This window comes from Nyctereutes procyonoides, unplaced genomic scaffold, assembly GCF_905146905.1.
Source record: "Nyctereutes procyonoides isolate TBG_1078 unplaced genomic scaffold, NYPRO_anot_genome, whole genome shotgun sequence".
NCBI classification, from domain to species: Eukaryota; Metazoa; Chordata; class Mammalia; order Carnivora; family Canidae; genus Nyctereutes; species Nyctereutes procyonoides.
This window is the reverse complement of record NW_026575146.1, coordinates 47,312,514-47,327,008: the sequence shown is the minus strand read 5'-3', so window position 1 is coordinate 47,327,008 and position 14,495 is coordinate 47,312,514. Positions and strand designations below refer to the sequence as shown.

Here is a 14,495-nt window from a genome sequence, read left to right as displayed (position 1 = left end):
TTGTAATCTCTCTCCTTCCTGTCATCGAAAACTGCCTTTGGTTTGCAGATTATACTGTGCACACTCAAGTCTTCCTTTATATGCCTTTTTTTCATACTGGTTTATCAACAAGTCATGCTTCATTTTTTTTTTCCTCAGAAAAAATCCAGTCCCAAATCCTTCCCTCTAGAGTAAACCTTGAGGTTACTCAAAGTTGACGACAGGAAGGGTGAGCAGTTCCCATCAGAAGATGAGGGTGTCACGCTACACATATGATCAATTCTGGTGTTTATCAGAATCCTAAAACAATGTTATTAAAGGGAAAAAGGGCAGGAATAATTATTCCCTCTGTGTTTATAGTTTATTATAACCAAATACATAATGTACACAGCCCTTAAGTGTTTATACCTTAGCAAAAACTTAATCAGACTCCTCAACTAACTGGGTTTAGTTTCAATCATTCCCTTTCAGGATAAGGTATAAAATCCCTAGAAGAACAATTAATATGAATGATGTGAAACACAGTAACCATTCCCCCTCTGCTCCAATACACCCTGACTTCTAAAGCATTTATTTCATATTTGCCTTATCGACATGATGAGATGAGGATTTCATTAGATTTTTTTAGTGAGGAAAAAAAGACTTTGTTATTTTCATCATACAACATTTAGCAGGAAAGAGGTAAGGAGATTTAATTTTTTTTTCAATGAGATTAAAATCAAAACATTACATGGTCAACCTTGAAGTTAACCAGGTTATACTGGGTTTAAAATCCCAGTTAAAATGGGTTTCATGGATGTGATCTATTATATCCATAACCTATAACTACCCATAGTACATTAATATAACTACAGTTAATATGTTATGTGAATTTACACATCCACATAAATATGCAAATAAATATAACTACCTTGGAAATTGGAGGTAAATAGCTGATAATATATTTGCATACTCTTAATTGCAGAAAAACAAAATTTTCAAACTAGGTTAGTGGATGGCTATCGTGAACGCATGATGAACTTATTATTCATTTCTTTTCTTTTTTTTTTTTTTTTATTTATGATAGTCACAGAGAGAGAGAGAGAGAGGCAGAGACATAGGCAGAGGGAGAAGCAGGCTCCATGCACCGGGAGCCCGACGTGGGACTCGATCCCGGGTCTCCAGAATCGCGCCCCGGGCCAAAGGCAGGCGCCAAACCGCTGCGCCACCCAGGGATCCCTATTATTCATTTCAAAGAGTTTTAAGCAGGTGGAATTTTAAGAAATTTTTAAAATACCTTTAATCCATGTTATACCCCGTCTGGTTCCCAAACTTTCCCGTCCTTCTCTACCAAGTGGGAAGGGTCCCATATCATGAGACTAATCTGGACTTAAATAATGTTTTAAGAAGCCCAACATGACGAGACTGAAGAAATCACCTTTCTTGCTAGTTCTGTTTTGACCTTGACAGATCTAGTAACTGAGAAATTCTAGCTCTGCTCTGGACCCCAATCTTGGAAAAGGGATCCCTCTAAGTTGCTTTCTGTACCTAGTCCTTACCCAGGCAATCTGTCTTGTTTTCCCAGCAGTGAACTTGCCAGCCTGGCATTCTGTTGCTGAGCTCTATTCCAGATAAGCCTATCCAGGAGATATGTCTTATATCTCTGCAGGTATGGTTACCTAATGTCAAGTTTCAACCTTGGCCTTTCTGCCCTTGCTCACTAAAAGTTCTAACTTAAGTGTCCTGAGATAGGACAATGATCACAACCTTGGCATAATCCTAAATTAGAGCCCTTATGGTTACATCTTTATTACAAGGCCTTCTAGCGGATTCTGTGGATCTTGGGAAGCAGATGGGTACAGAAGGAGGAATCTACAGTACGGTTTCCTGCTGGATATACTCTAAAGACAAGGTTTCGAATGTGACTCTACTTCTTATGACCCTGGGTAAATTGTTTAATCTTTCCAAATATTATTTCTGGTGGGGAACATGATGCCCCACCAGTCTTGTGTTGCTTTGTATGGTGTTACAGTACTATAGCTCGGTGATTCTCAAAAGGTAGTCCATGTACCAACAGCATTACTTGGGTATTTGACAAAAATACAAATCCTTTGGTCCTCAAACCTTGTGTATCAGAAACTGGAAATAAGGCTCAGCAATCTGTTTTAAGATTTTGATGCATGCAAAAGTTTGAGAACCAATGTAAACTACAAAGCACACAGATGCTAGTTGTTCTGATCATAATTAACTGGTTTGCTGGCCAAGAATTGCTATGGGAAGTTAAAAGAGAAGAGACTCACAGAGGCAAGAATCATTCCAAGGCAGATGTCTTAAGGGCCAGAAAGCTACAAAAATGACTCAAATGGGCTGGGTATAGGCAATAGGGAGTAATGAGGAGTGTGGCACATTGACAAATACGTTCCTGAATTAAAGAACAGAGATGTTGCTTAGCTCCAACCAGTTGCTGCCATTGGCAAGGTAAGTCCATTGTTGCTAGATCTTCCAATTTTTCAAGGAAGCCAAAAAAAATCTAGGTTTTTCTATGAAACATCCCTAATTTCAGACTTGGAAACCCTACAGAAGATAAATAAAACATATCTGTGCTTAAGCTAGACCAGGGGCCATTTTTCATTTGCAACATATGCTCTAAAAGATTCTTTCCCATTTGCTTTTCTGAAAAACTTGACCAACAACACTGTCCTGCACAGAACCTGGAATACAGTTAACTGTCTACTGGTTAACACGTGCTAATGAGTAGGTATTTCCACAGTAATACTTAGACAAATGATTATATAATCTATGAGAAGAAATGGTTGTGACCTCATTCTAAATAGGGTAAAAGTCACATGGTAACACAGATTAGTATAGATTCTATTTCTACAATACATTTGATACTCACTACACAGGGCCAATCATGTCATTTGGAAGGAGTTCCATGTCTGTTTCTAGAAGTTGGCTTCTGCCAGAGAAAACACCTTCAACATACCAGACACACTTCACTATTATGATTAAATGTCCACTGGACCCCAATGACATGCTAGGTAATACAGCAATTAGAGAACTAGACATAGTTCCTGCAGGAGATGGGGGGAACAGTTCATATAGATGCCAACCAAACAAAGCACAGGATTATGGGCTCCAGGAGTAGCAACAAGAGCGATTATTTGCATTTCCATCCCTAATTTCAGTTGACTGTAAGGGCATTTAAATAAAGACAACATTCTCAACAGGGTAGAGTTGTAATTTTCCACCAAGAGCCTGCTGCTGTAAAATGAGACTACTTTCTATTGCCAGAGAACTCCTATAATTTCCTATCTCGGGCTATCTCTACTTGCTTTTACTTACAACTGGAATGCCTTCCCTCTTCCTTTCTGTACCTCCTTTAGCTTTTGTTCAAGGGCTCTATCATCTGCTACCTCTCACAGGAAGTTATTTCTGATTTTCTTCCCCTCCAAAAAAAAGTTATTTTGGGGGAGCACCTGGGTAGCTCAGTGGCAGAGTGTCTACCTTTGGCTCAGAGCGTGGTCCCAAGGGTCCTAAGATTGAGTGTTGCATTGGGCTCCATACTGGGAGCCTGCTTCTCCCTCTGCCTATGTCTCTGCCTCTCTCTCTGTGTCTTTCATGAATAAATAAAATCTTTTTTAAAAAAGTTATTTTTGCAACCTTTGCACAATGGAACTTCTAGGTTTTGCTTTATGTTAATAGTTATGTCTTGATGTATCTCCCTTCTAAACTATGCAGTAAGGAAGGGGCTGCAGCTTACTGACTCTAATTTGTTTTGGGGCCCATCCAACAAATATTTGCGTAATTTAACTGCACCTCAAAAGTACATATAAACACAATGCCACATCCCACAAGTCAAAGTCAGTTTCTCAAGGAAATCTTCCACCCATTATCACTCTCATATAACTACACAATCCTTAGCAGCACTTATTGGAGTAGGTGGTTCACATCTATTTGTGGGATACCCATTAGTATCCTCCTCCTAATTCACAGTATAAGTTCCAAAACAGGCTCAACACTCCTCAGGGCATAGCAGAGTGCCTGCCACTTGGGAGAGAGAGGCTCAATAAATATTTGTTGCATGAAGGATACAAGAAAGGAAGGGTAGAAGTTGTTCTAATCTTGCAACCAGGACATCTAACTTCCAGTCCTGGCTTTCCACATAACACTAACTGGCCATGATCCTTACTTAGGAGAAAGCACATTACTTTTTTATAACTTCCTTTTCCTTGTCCATAGGATGATGCAATTAGGCTCAATCACTTAAGGACTCATCTAGCCATAAGCAGTATAATTGTAAACACTAAATAAATGCATCTACGATACATAGAGCACCAAGAAGCATGTCATACCATTTACTGAAACAACATCTCACTATTTCCAACCAGCGCCTGACAAAACAGGCAGAATGTTGTAAATCTGAACATCAGGAATGCTACATGGCAACTAAGCAAGTAGAATTCAGAACAGACAGGCGATCAAACAGGGTGTTAAGGAGAAAGATTTAGCTGGCAGCTTCTAGGCAGGAAGAATAGGTGAACCAAGGCTGGGTGGACAAAATAAACATGGCATTTTCTGTCAACTGCAGGAAAAAACCCAGTCTAGTGAGGAAGTTTCATGCTGGCTCTTAATTCCAATTAACCTCCAGAGGGGAAGCTGCAATACTAGTCTCAGTTATGAACTCTAACTCAGAAGTCAACCTCCACCGTCTATGAAAGAATATTGCTTTCAGAAAACACAGGTCATCCTTTGGCTCTCACCCAGGACAGAACTTCTAAGTCACTTTTACTGCCTCTTAGGCTTCATTGTTTAATTCTATCCTTGCGGTTTTGGAAAATGGCATCCAAATATAATCAACTGTAATTTGCATTTATGTAAGAACGTTCTCTGAAGTTCCGTAAGTTATTTAAAAGTATGACAGCATTTTACAAAATACACTTAGAGTTTTTAAATTGCCTCTATAAATGTCCCCAATGAAAGTAAATCCTCTCAATTTATAAAACATATTCTGTATGTGGAAAGAATATTCTTTTGTTTGTAAGAGTAGGAATTCTGTTTTTTCCTCTTTGTCCAAATGTCCAATGTAAATAATAGTGAAAATCACAAGTAATTATGCAAAATTAAGTACTTATTCATGAAAAAGCCTGAGGAAAAGGATAGAATACATTTCTTCTTCTTTTTTAAAAGATTTTATTTATTTATTTATTTATTTATTTATTTATTTATTTATTTATTTGAGAGAGAGAGAGAGAGAGAGAGAGAGAGAGAGAGAGAGAGATGGCAAGAGAGCACAAGCAGGGGCAGCAAAGAGAAAGGGACAAGCAGACTCCCCACTGGGCAGGGAGCCCAATGAGGGACTTGATCCCAGGACCCTGTGATCATGACCTGGACTGTAAGGCAGACGGTTAACCCAATGAGCCACCCAGGTGCCCAAGAATTCATTTCTAATTATTAATAACAATTACAGCTGCCTATTGTTTTTCTCTTGAACAGTGTACATAGCAAAACAAAACAGGTATGAGTTAATCAAACAGAATGTAAAGCAAAATTCTATTTAAGTTACAGTTGAATACACTGCATGGAAATACTTAATGATGAATGCTCACTTTCAGAATTCTTAGCAAGCTGGAGGCAAGCCTTAGAGGAACACTGTGAGGACCAAGTAGCTACTATAGAACTCTGGCAGAATTCTAGGGAAAAACCACATGGAAACCACAAGAGGTGCCAATGTGGTAATGTCTTGTTTTCACGACTCATCGGTCATTCAACTCAGGTAAATCTTGGATGTGTTGATATTTCCATGGTCACTTCAGCAATGGGGAGGAAGTGAGTCCCTGCCACGGTGGGTCCATCCTGCCCACAAAATGCCAAGCCTTTGGATGAAATAAAAAAAGACCTTATAATCATTTTGGAAGGATTTTCAAAAAACTCATTAACAGCTTGGGGTGGCTTTCGGCTGGAATGTCACACCTATTCCGGTTCCTACAATCCAGAAGAAAAACCAAATGGTGACTTCCATGTTTGTGGAAGTTCTCAGAAACAAACATTCAGCAGCTCCTTAGGGGCTGCTCTGTTTGAAAGGGTGCCCGACACACACAGAGGACCTCTGACTTAAAGAGTCTAAACCACTGGTGGAGTCTTGTTTTAATTCTGAACCAAGGCCCAGATTATCTCCTTCTTGTTTTTCCTTGGTGCTTATTTCCATTTTCACATTTGAATCTAAAACAACAACAACAACAAAAACAAAAACAACAACAACACAACCCTGCAAACTCCTAAATAAATTGTAGAGGGGGAAAAAATCCCATGCTTTTTGTTTTATTTTCTTCTGTCCTAAAGAAATACAGAGTAAGATAAGGGACTCTCTGGGATGGGACTTCTGTGTTATAAGCCTACCTTCACCCTGCAGGAACTAAGGGGGCCCTTCGGCAAGCTATTTAACATTTCTAAACTTCTAGTTCCCAATCTGTCAAATGAGGGTAGAAAGAGCTAAAGGACAGGATACACATAAAACACTTAAAGGTAGAATAGAGCCTGATGCCTAAAGCTACCAGTTACTGAAAAAGCAAAAGAAAAGAAAAAAAAAATAGTGCAGAGAACATAAACCATGGTGCACACACATCTACTAGCTTCTGTGATGTTGGCCAAGTCACGCAAACCTTAATGTGCTCAAATGTGAAATAACATGCTGCAGGTCACACTGGATATTGGATCTCTGAGTCCTCGAATTGGCAAACACCCCTGAACATACAATTTCCCACCAAGAATGTGGGCAAGAACTATCATGTCTTAGGCCGCTTTGCCTTCTCTGGCTCTATCACAACCTCAAGAGTTGACCTTCATTATGGTGCATTAGACACAGGGCGCCAGTTGTGGGCCATCCATCTCTTTACCACTGTTCCTGGGTAAATGACAAGGTACAGGAATGTCACACTGAGCTACTATAGGCTGGGTTCACGTGACAAGTGACTCACTCCCACAGAAGAGACTCTCCACGCTTAGGATTCAACTCACTGCTCTGCAGAATTACAAATGACTATATGATACAGCCTTGTGAAGTCTCTGACAAAGATTATGAATTCTGTGTGTAGAGTCCTTCAGAGCTGGGAGCCTGCTGATTCTCCTTTGATAAATGCTGAGGTCCCCTCTTCACCCCAGTGTTGCACAGGGACTGGACCTTCACTGAGTAATCCGAAGAACCAAAGTAGGAGGAAGAAGATTCTGAACAATACCCTTGAGGCCAAACCAGGCTTCGTTCTGTACTCTCACACACCAGCCCTGTGTCTTTAGGCAGGTCACTCAAACTTTCTGAATCTTAGCCACCCCATCTAGAAGAAAGTGAAAACAATTCATAAAAGGATTGGTAAGAAGAGTTAGATGCCCAAAACCAGCATTATAATTACTATGAAATATTGTAGCATCTCAAAATTACCATTTCAACAAATATTTACCTATTGTGTGCAGGCAATGCACTTGACAGTGACAAAGCAGAGAATTTATGTGAAATATAGTGTTCTAAATAACAAAATATTAGATGTTTATTAACTTGCCACATACTACCCTGCTTTCACTAAGACTATAGAAATTTATTTTTTTTTTAAAGATTTTACTTATTTATTCATGAGAGACACAGAGAGAGAGGCAGAGACACAGGCAGAGGGAGAAGAAGGTTCCCTGCGGGGAGCCCAATGTGGGACTTGATCCCAGGACTCCAGGATCACACCCAGAGCTGAAGGCAGAGGCTGAATCACTGAGCTACCCAGGCGCCCCTACAAATTGATTTATTATCCTATAATTAAACTTGTTCCTTTATCATTAGATTTTTTACTTTTAGTCTCTATTACGGTGTTCAACAAGGGAATCAAAGACTATAAGGCTTACTGCCTTTCCCAAAACACATTTGCAGTAAATCTATTTCTCTTTCTGGTTTTGCTTCACTCTCAGCTATATCTGCTTATTCTAAAATACAGCGAATTCCTTCTTGGTGGAGAAAATACTCATTTGTAATTGTTTTAAATGTTCTTTTTCTTTGAGCGCCTGGGTGGCATAGTCAGTTGAGCATCTGACTCTTGGTTATGGCTCAGATAATGATCTCAGGGTCGTGGGATCAAGCCTTGAGTGGGGCTCTGTGCTCAGAAGGGAAACTGTTTGGGATTCTCTCTCTCTCTACCCCTATCACTCATGCTCTCCTGTCCTCTCTCTCAAATAAATAAGTCTTTAAAAAAAAAACAAAAATAGGGATCCCTGGGTGGCTCAGCGGTTTAGCATCTGCCTTTGGCCCAGGGCGCGATCCTGGAGACCCAGGATCGAATCCCACATCGGGCTCCCGGTGCATGGAGCCTGCTTCTCCCTCTGCCTGTGTCTCTGCCTCTCTCTCTCTCTCTGACTATCATAAATAAATTTAAAAAAAAAAGAAAAAAGAAAAATGGGTTCTAGGATCAAAGTCACATTATTGTGGACAATGAGGGTTATAAAAAAGTTAAACAGATGTCTATACTACAGAACTCAAAACTGTTAATAAGGCAACGGTGCTAAGAACCCATGAGCTACGCATGGATTGGAGATACTACTGTACTTCCCAAACCTGCTTGACCATGGTAGTTTCTCCTCTCTCTCAGGTCAGCTAACGGGGCTGGTGTTCTGATCGATCACATTCTGAGAAACTGGGTAGAGACTGAGACTTCCAACAAACAGATGGGGTTGATTTTATACAAGCAAAACAACCAACGGACTGGTTCTCATCTATTCTGGAATAATAGGTAAATGCCTGCTTTAGAGATTCACATCTTCTTCATTTTTGAGATCACATTATGCCTGTGGCTCATTTCCGGATATTATGTCTCAGAAGAAACCTAATCATTTTAGCCCTCTGCAATGCCTGTGCTCCTACAATCTTATTAACCAGAGGACTCTGCTGCTGTTGGTTTGGGATTTTATTTTGTTTCTCAACAGAAGGAACAGATAAAGAAGATTCCCCTGCCTGGCTTGGTAGACTTTTGAACAATGCTGAAGAAAAATAAAAGAACAAGCTCCTTCCTGGAGCATTCCCAGATGCTCCTGGCAGTTCCAGAGTCCTGCCCAGTGGGTGTAATCTTTCTGGGACATCCACTGTGAAACGTGCCCTCTGCAGCTTCATAGTGTGTGACCAAAAGACTCACAGTCCCAGGATCTTGCGGAAGGAAGAAAGCCTTACAGAACACTTATTTCAATACCCCTTTAACTCAGCAGGAAACCGTTCCAATAGTAAGGAGGTAAAAAGCAACCCCACAACACTGCCTACTCGTCCAATGAAAGAAACTACTGACACATTTAGAATCTGAGTAGGAAGAAGGGAACGGAAGTAAAAGAAGCCACATCTTATTAGGTATTTGGGGGGAGGGGTTAAATATTAAGTTACATAATTTGTCACTTTGAGCAAGAACCCAAATTTCAGAAAGATTATGGATAAGAATCAACTGTAGAAAAGCTACTTGGACAAGCACTGAGAAATTGGTAACTTTCTCTTGAGAATATGATGATACAGTTTATAGTCTACTCATGACACTTTCAAGCATGAAAATAATGTTAGAGAGCTTTGAAGTATTTATTTACTGACCCACAAATCAGTCAGTTTTACTATGTTGGTATTATTAAAACATTTTCAAATATAAAGTTTTTTCTAAAAATAAAATCTTTATGTATCCATGTAGATTAAAAAGAAAATGAGCAGAAGGATATTTTTTGGTACATTCACGCATTTTAGTCATGTTCTCAGCCATATCTGTTCTAATACTCTTTGACATTTTTCAGAAGATATTTTTCAATATGTATGTATTATATAATAAATTATTTCATAAAATTGCCTGCAATATTTTCCAAAATTGCACTAGCTGTTTTAGGTTAATAAATTTGAATTTGTTAACATTTTCAATTGGGTCCAAGGTTTTATAGATGTTAATTTTTTTTTAGAGCTTATAATTTTTAATTCAGAAATATTCTTCCTTTTGGAGGCCGAAATAGCTGGTAAGCTGAGAACAAATTCTGCTACAAGAAGGTACGCTTAATTCTATCATTTTTCAAATGCAAATATGTAAATGTTTCAGTTCAAGTATTTCCATTTCCATAGAACTATCTTTTTGTATTAGTGTAGAATATTATTCTATCACAAATACCTCAGGAAACAAAATTCATTATTGGTAGATTATCATAGCTTATTTGGGCACAAATATGACGTATTTGTGAGTCATAACTAATTCCAAGCACATTCTCTCCATAGATTTCTTAGTTTAATAAATGTCTTACTATGATACTGTGCTCCACCAAGAACTATATTTATATCCTTAACACTAAATTCTTTCAACAATTTTTAAAGAAACAAAAGGGTTCACCTTATTATTCAGAATAATGATAGATATTTCACTTTCTTACAATTAACTTTTAAAAGCTTATCTTTGATTCTCGGAATTAAAGTGGGGAAATCAAACTATAATTGTTTGCAGATTTTCTTCTGCTAAGGGAGTTCACAGATTAATAGCTACTGCTTCATTTTTTTTTGTACATGCATAAGAAAACTTGGAATAAAAAATGAGTTAAATTCACATGGATCACTTGATCTAAGTGAAAAGTCATGTTTCAAAGAGTAACATAAAAACGCATTTTCTGCAGCTGCCCATGCTAAAATGTTATTTTGGGTACAATGTTCTAAAAAAAACCAGCTAATTTTGGAAGTAGATGCCGATACTTTCTCAGCAGATCTGTGTCTTTTGAATTTTGTGTGGTTGCTAATATCATTATGACAAACATGGTGGATGCTAGAAACAAACAATTTTGGACAAGTTACACATTATGGTTAACTTCCTTGAGAAACAAAAATTCAGTATTTAATTTTTTGTTAAACATACACTTTCAGTTTTTAAAAAAAAATTTATTATGGCCTAAAAGATTTATTGCAAAATAAAAGCACTATGCAACAATAAAACAAAGAGTAACAGATTTACATCAAACAATAAATGATAAAACCATCAAAGCAAATGCTCTCAGATCACCATCGCAAGACTGAGTGGCCTTGACTTTCCATATACTTCAATTATACCTAACACAACCACTGACACTGCTCACCGAAGGCCTGGTATCTTAGTGGACCTCATAGCTTATAGACCAGTGCACAGCATGATTAAGCAATAACAACCAACAGATGGTAAAGGCAAAAGCACCACATTGGTCTCTAACACCCTACTGACTGGAAAGAGTTGGCTGTCCCTACTCACTCTTACCCAAGCCTACTCCTTATTAGCACTGATTGCCCACATGCTGTCTTTTGAAAGGAAGATGTAGTTACATTGCATCTGGAAAGATTTGGGAAAAAGTTGGAACATCTTTCAGATTTAACCAAGTGTTGAAGTGAGAAATCTGTTTAGCTGCATGAACAGAATCTGGGACTACAAAGTGAAAATCTATCAAATCCATCCCGGTTTATTTTAATAAGAAGAATGCTTCATTAAAAAATGAGAAACTAGATTGGGAGATAGATTAAAATACAAATACTAGATTGGTGAGATACTGGGGCAACAGGTGTAACCTGCAAGTATCTCAAGCAAACTAGGACTCTGGATCAGTCTATGCATGGTGAAGACACAGGCTGGGGGAATCAAGAAGACTAGAAGTAAGCTGATAAAACTGCAGACCTCCTCGTCCAGCACAATTTTTTTTAAAGGGATCAACATCTAAAATCGAGAGCCTTCCATTAAACAAGCAAGCATATTAGCTACCTCTCTTGATAAACTGGAAAGGGCCTAATTCTTTATGGAAGTGAAGAATATTTTATCTCCCATAATGCCCAAATTAATTATGTTGTGATGAAGAACAGAACCCGGCCGTCTTCACATTACCTGGGTGGTCCTGAAGTAATCTGACTTCAGGCCCCACTCCCCATCCCATGCAGAGCTTGTGTGATGCTCCTATTCTGTATATAACGAGGAGGCTTGTTGGGGCACCTGGGTGGCTCAGTGGCTGGGCATCTGTTTTTGGCTCAGGTCATGATCCTGGGGTCCTGGGATCAAGTCTCGTATCAGACTCCCTGCAGGAAGCCTGCTTCTCCCTCTGCCTATGTCTCTGCCTCTCTGTGTCTCTCATGAATAAATAAAATCTTTTTTTTTATTATTTTTTAAAGGAGGCTTGTCTACTCTGCATAAGAGGAAGCAAGAATTACACTGAATCCAACTCCCACCAGTGGGCATTTAGTCAGTTTCCTCATCAGGATCCATTAAAAATGTTGTGTACTTGGGCTCTTCTGATATCCTCCCCTTACCAGCCCCTCAATTTATACCCTAGAACTGTGGTTACACTGAACTTTGAGTGCTCTTGTTATGAGTTCCAATCCATGCAGTCTCACAGAGAGGAATAGGGCAGAAGTTAGGAACAGAGTTTCCTGCATGCTCCCGCTGACTTGTTTTTGGGCCTCTCCAAGGCTCAATTTCCTTATCCCTAAAGTGGGGTTGTCAGAACGTCATCACAGCATTGTTATAAAGCTTAAATGTAATACTATTCACAAAACAATAACAACATGCACACACTAATGGCTCAGTAAATAGAAGCAAACTTTTGTTTGTACTTCAGGTACGATCCAAGGGGAATGATGGTGGAATCTTCTTACCTAGTCTTCTTTTATTTACCTAGTATTTAGTTAAACAAGTCTTTTTGGAGGTTTTGAATTTTAAGAATCTGTTCCAAAAATTTCAAAATAACTTCTATGGTTCCAACCAACATGCTATATAGCATTATCATCTTTACATCTTAAGGATATGCTGTTTTACACTCCTATTTAAATTATGGATTATATACAATAATTATAGTGACCACTGGGGATTATTCTACAGTTACAATTGTTTTTCCAACAAAAGCATGCTGCCTTTAGTTAACATGTAATTTTTTTTCTCCACAGGTAAGCCCAAAACTAATCACATTGCATTCACCTCAATGTGAGTTTTCAAAACATGCAAAGAGCACAACCTGACAGAAACCTTTTCTAAGATACTTAAATGGATGTGTGTGAAGATTTTATCAGATATTATATATCCAGATGATGCACTCTTCCCGTGAAATTCTGATAAGCTTCCCATGAAATGCTACAGTGGTTGGTGATATAGCACGGGTCATGAAATGAAACCAAATCAAATCCATCCTAATATAACTCAAAAAGGTCTTTGCAATTTGCATTGCTTTTTCAGAAAGATAAAAATGCATATTGCTTCTTTTATGTATTCTTAGTTATATATCTATTTTTGAAAAGCTCTCATGTAATTTCTAAGTTTAGGACCTACTTCTTTTTTTTTTTTTTTTTTTTTTTTGTGCTGTCTGGGCTACAATCCATATTTGATAACATTTGGATCCTCATTCCAAGGAACCTATATAGACTGACTCTCCAAAGGAAGATAACCTTTCCCTAACCTCTTTTGTGCTTGTGAGTAATACAAGATGACCACTCTCTTCCTGTCTACAGCTTTGATGGGCACCATCCATTCACATAGATTTAAAATATTTTAAAATCCCCTTTATGAGGTGCCTGGGTGGCTCACTCAGTTAAGCGTCGGGCTCCCTGCTTAGGGGTAAGTCTATTTCTCCTTCTCCCTCTACCTGCCACTCCCCCTGCTTGTGCTCTCTTTTTCTGTCAAATAAATAAAGTAAAATCTTAAAAAAAAAATTCCCTGTACTTGATGGTAGGAAAAACCAACCTATCTAGAGTTTCGACTTCTTTGATTAAAGCAATCTCTTGCTAGGAAAAGGAGTTAAAGGAAGAAATTCATTTCTTATAGCCCAAGGCAGGACACTGTAGGGAGATAAAACAAAAAGAAAGGGCAATTAAAGGAATCAGTGGCGGAATAAGGTTAAAAACAGTGGTGCACCTACAGACAGAAACTTCGAGATCATTTATCTGGGTTCATTACCAGGTTACTTATCTTTCTTTTTTTTTTTAAGATTTTATGTATTTATTCATGAAACACACAGTGAAAAAGAGAGGCAGAGACACAGGCAGAGGGAGAAGCAGGCTCCTTGCAGGGAGCCCAATGTGGGACTCGATCCTGGGTCTCCAGGGTCACGCCCTGGGCTGAAAGTGGCGTTAAACTGCTGAGCCACCCGTGCTGCCCTAGATTACTTATCTTTTTATTTTCCATTCATTAATATGAGATTTAAGAAGGGCAGATTACATAGATATATAAAAAAAATGGTAGAAAGGGAAAACCTCAAGCAGTATATTCAAAGTTTCAAACAGAAAACAACAGGAATGAAACAACAGCACTGGAGCCTTATGTTTAGGAAGGAAATCATTAGTCACCAAGAGCAGTAGCCCTTAATTAAAAAGCTAACCTACAGATCTGGTAAAGAAAGGATGTGTGGTGGGCCCTCAGGCTTCCACGAATCCAATTTATCTTCTCCTTTAAGCCTTTCCTAATGATTACCTTTGAGAGGCATTTAGAAACTTCACAAAACACTCATGGGACATGGAGCTGTAGCCTTGCCTGGCACTGCTTTTTAACTGTTCCGCATCTGTGCACATA

The 14,495-nt window shown here is 38.6% G+C and overlaps 1 protein-coding gene across 1 annotated transcript in view; it reads right to left on the bottom strand.

Moving 5' to 3' along the window:
* The window catches only part of GNAQ (G protein subunit alpha q), a 315,249-nt gene that overhangs the window by 103,150 nt on the left and 197,604 nt on the right, over nucleotides 1–14,495 (bottom strand). The window lies entirely within an intron of this gene.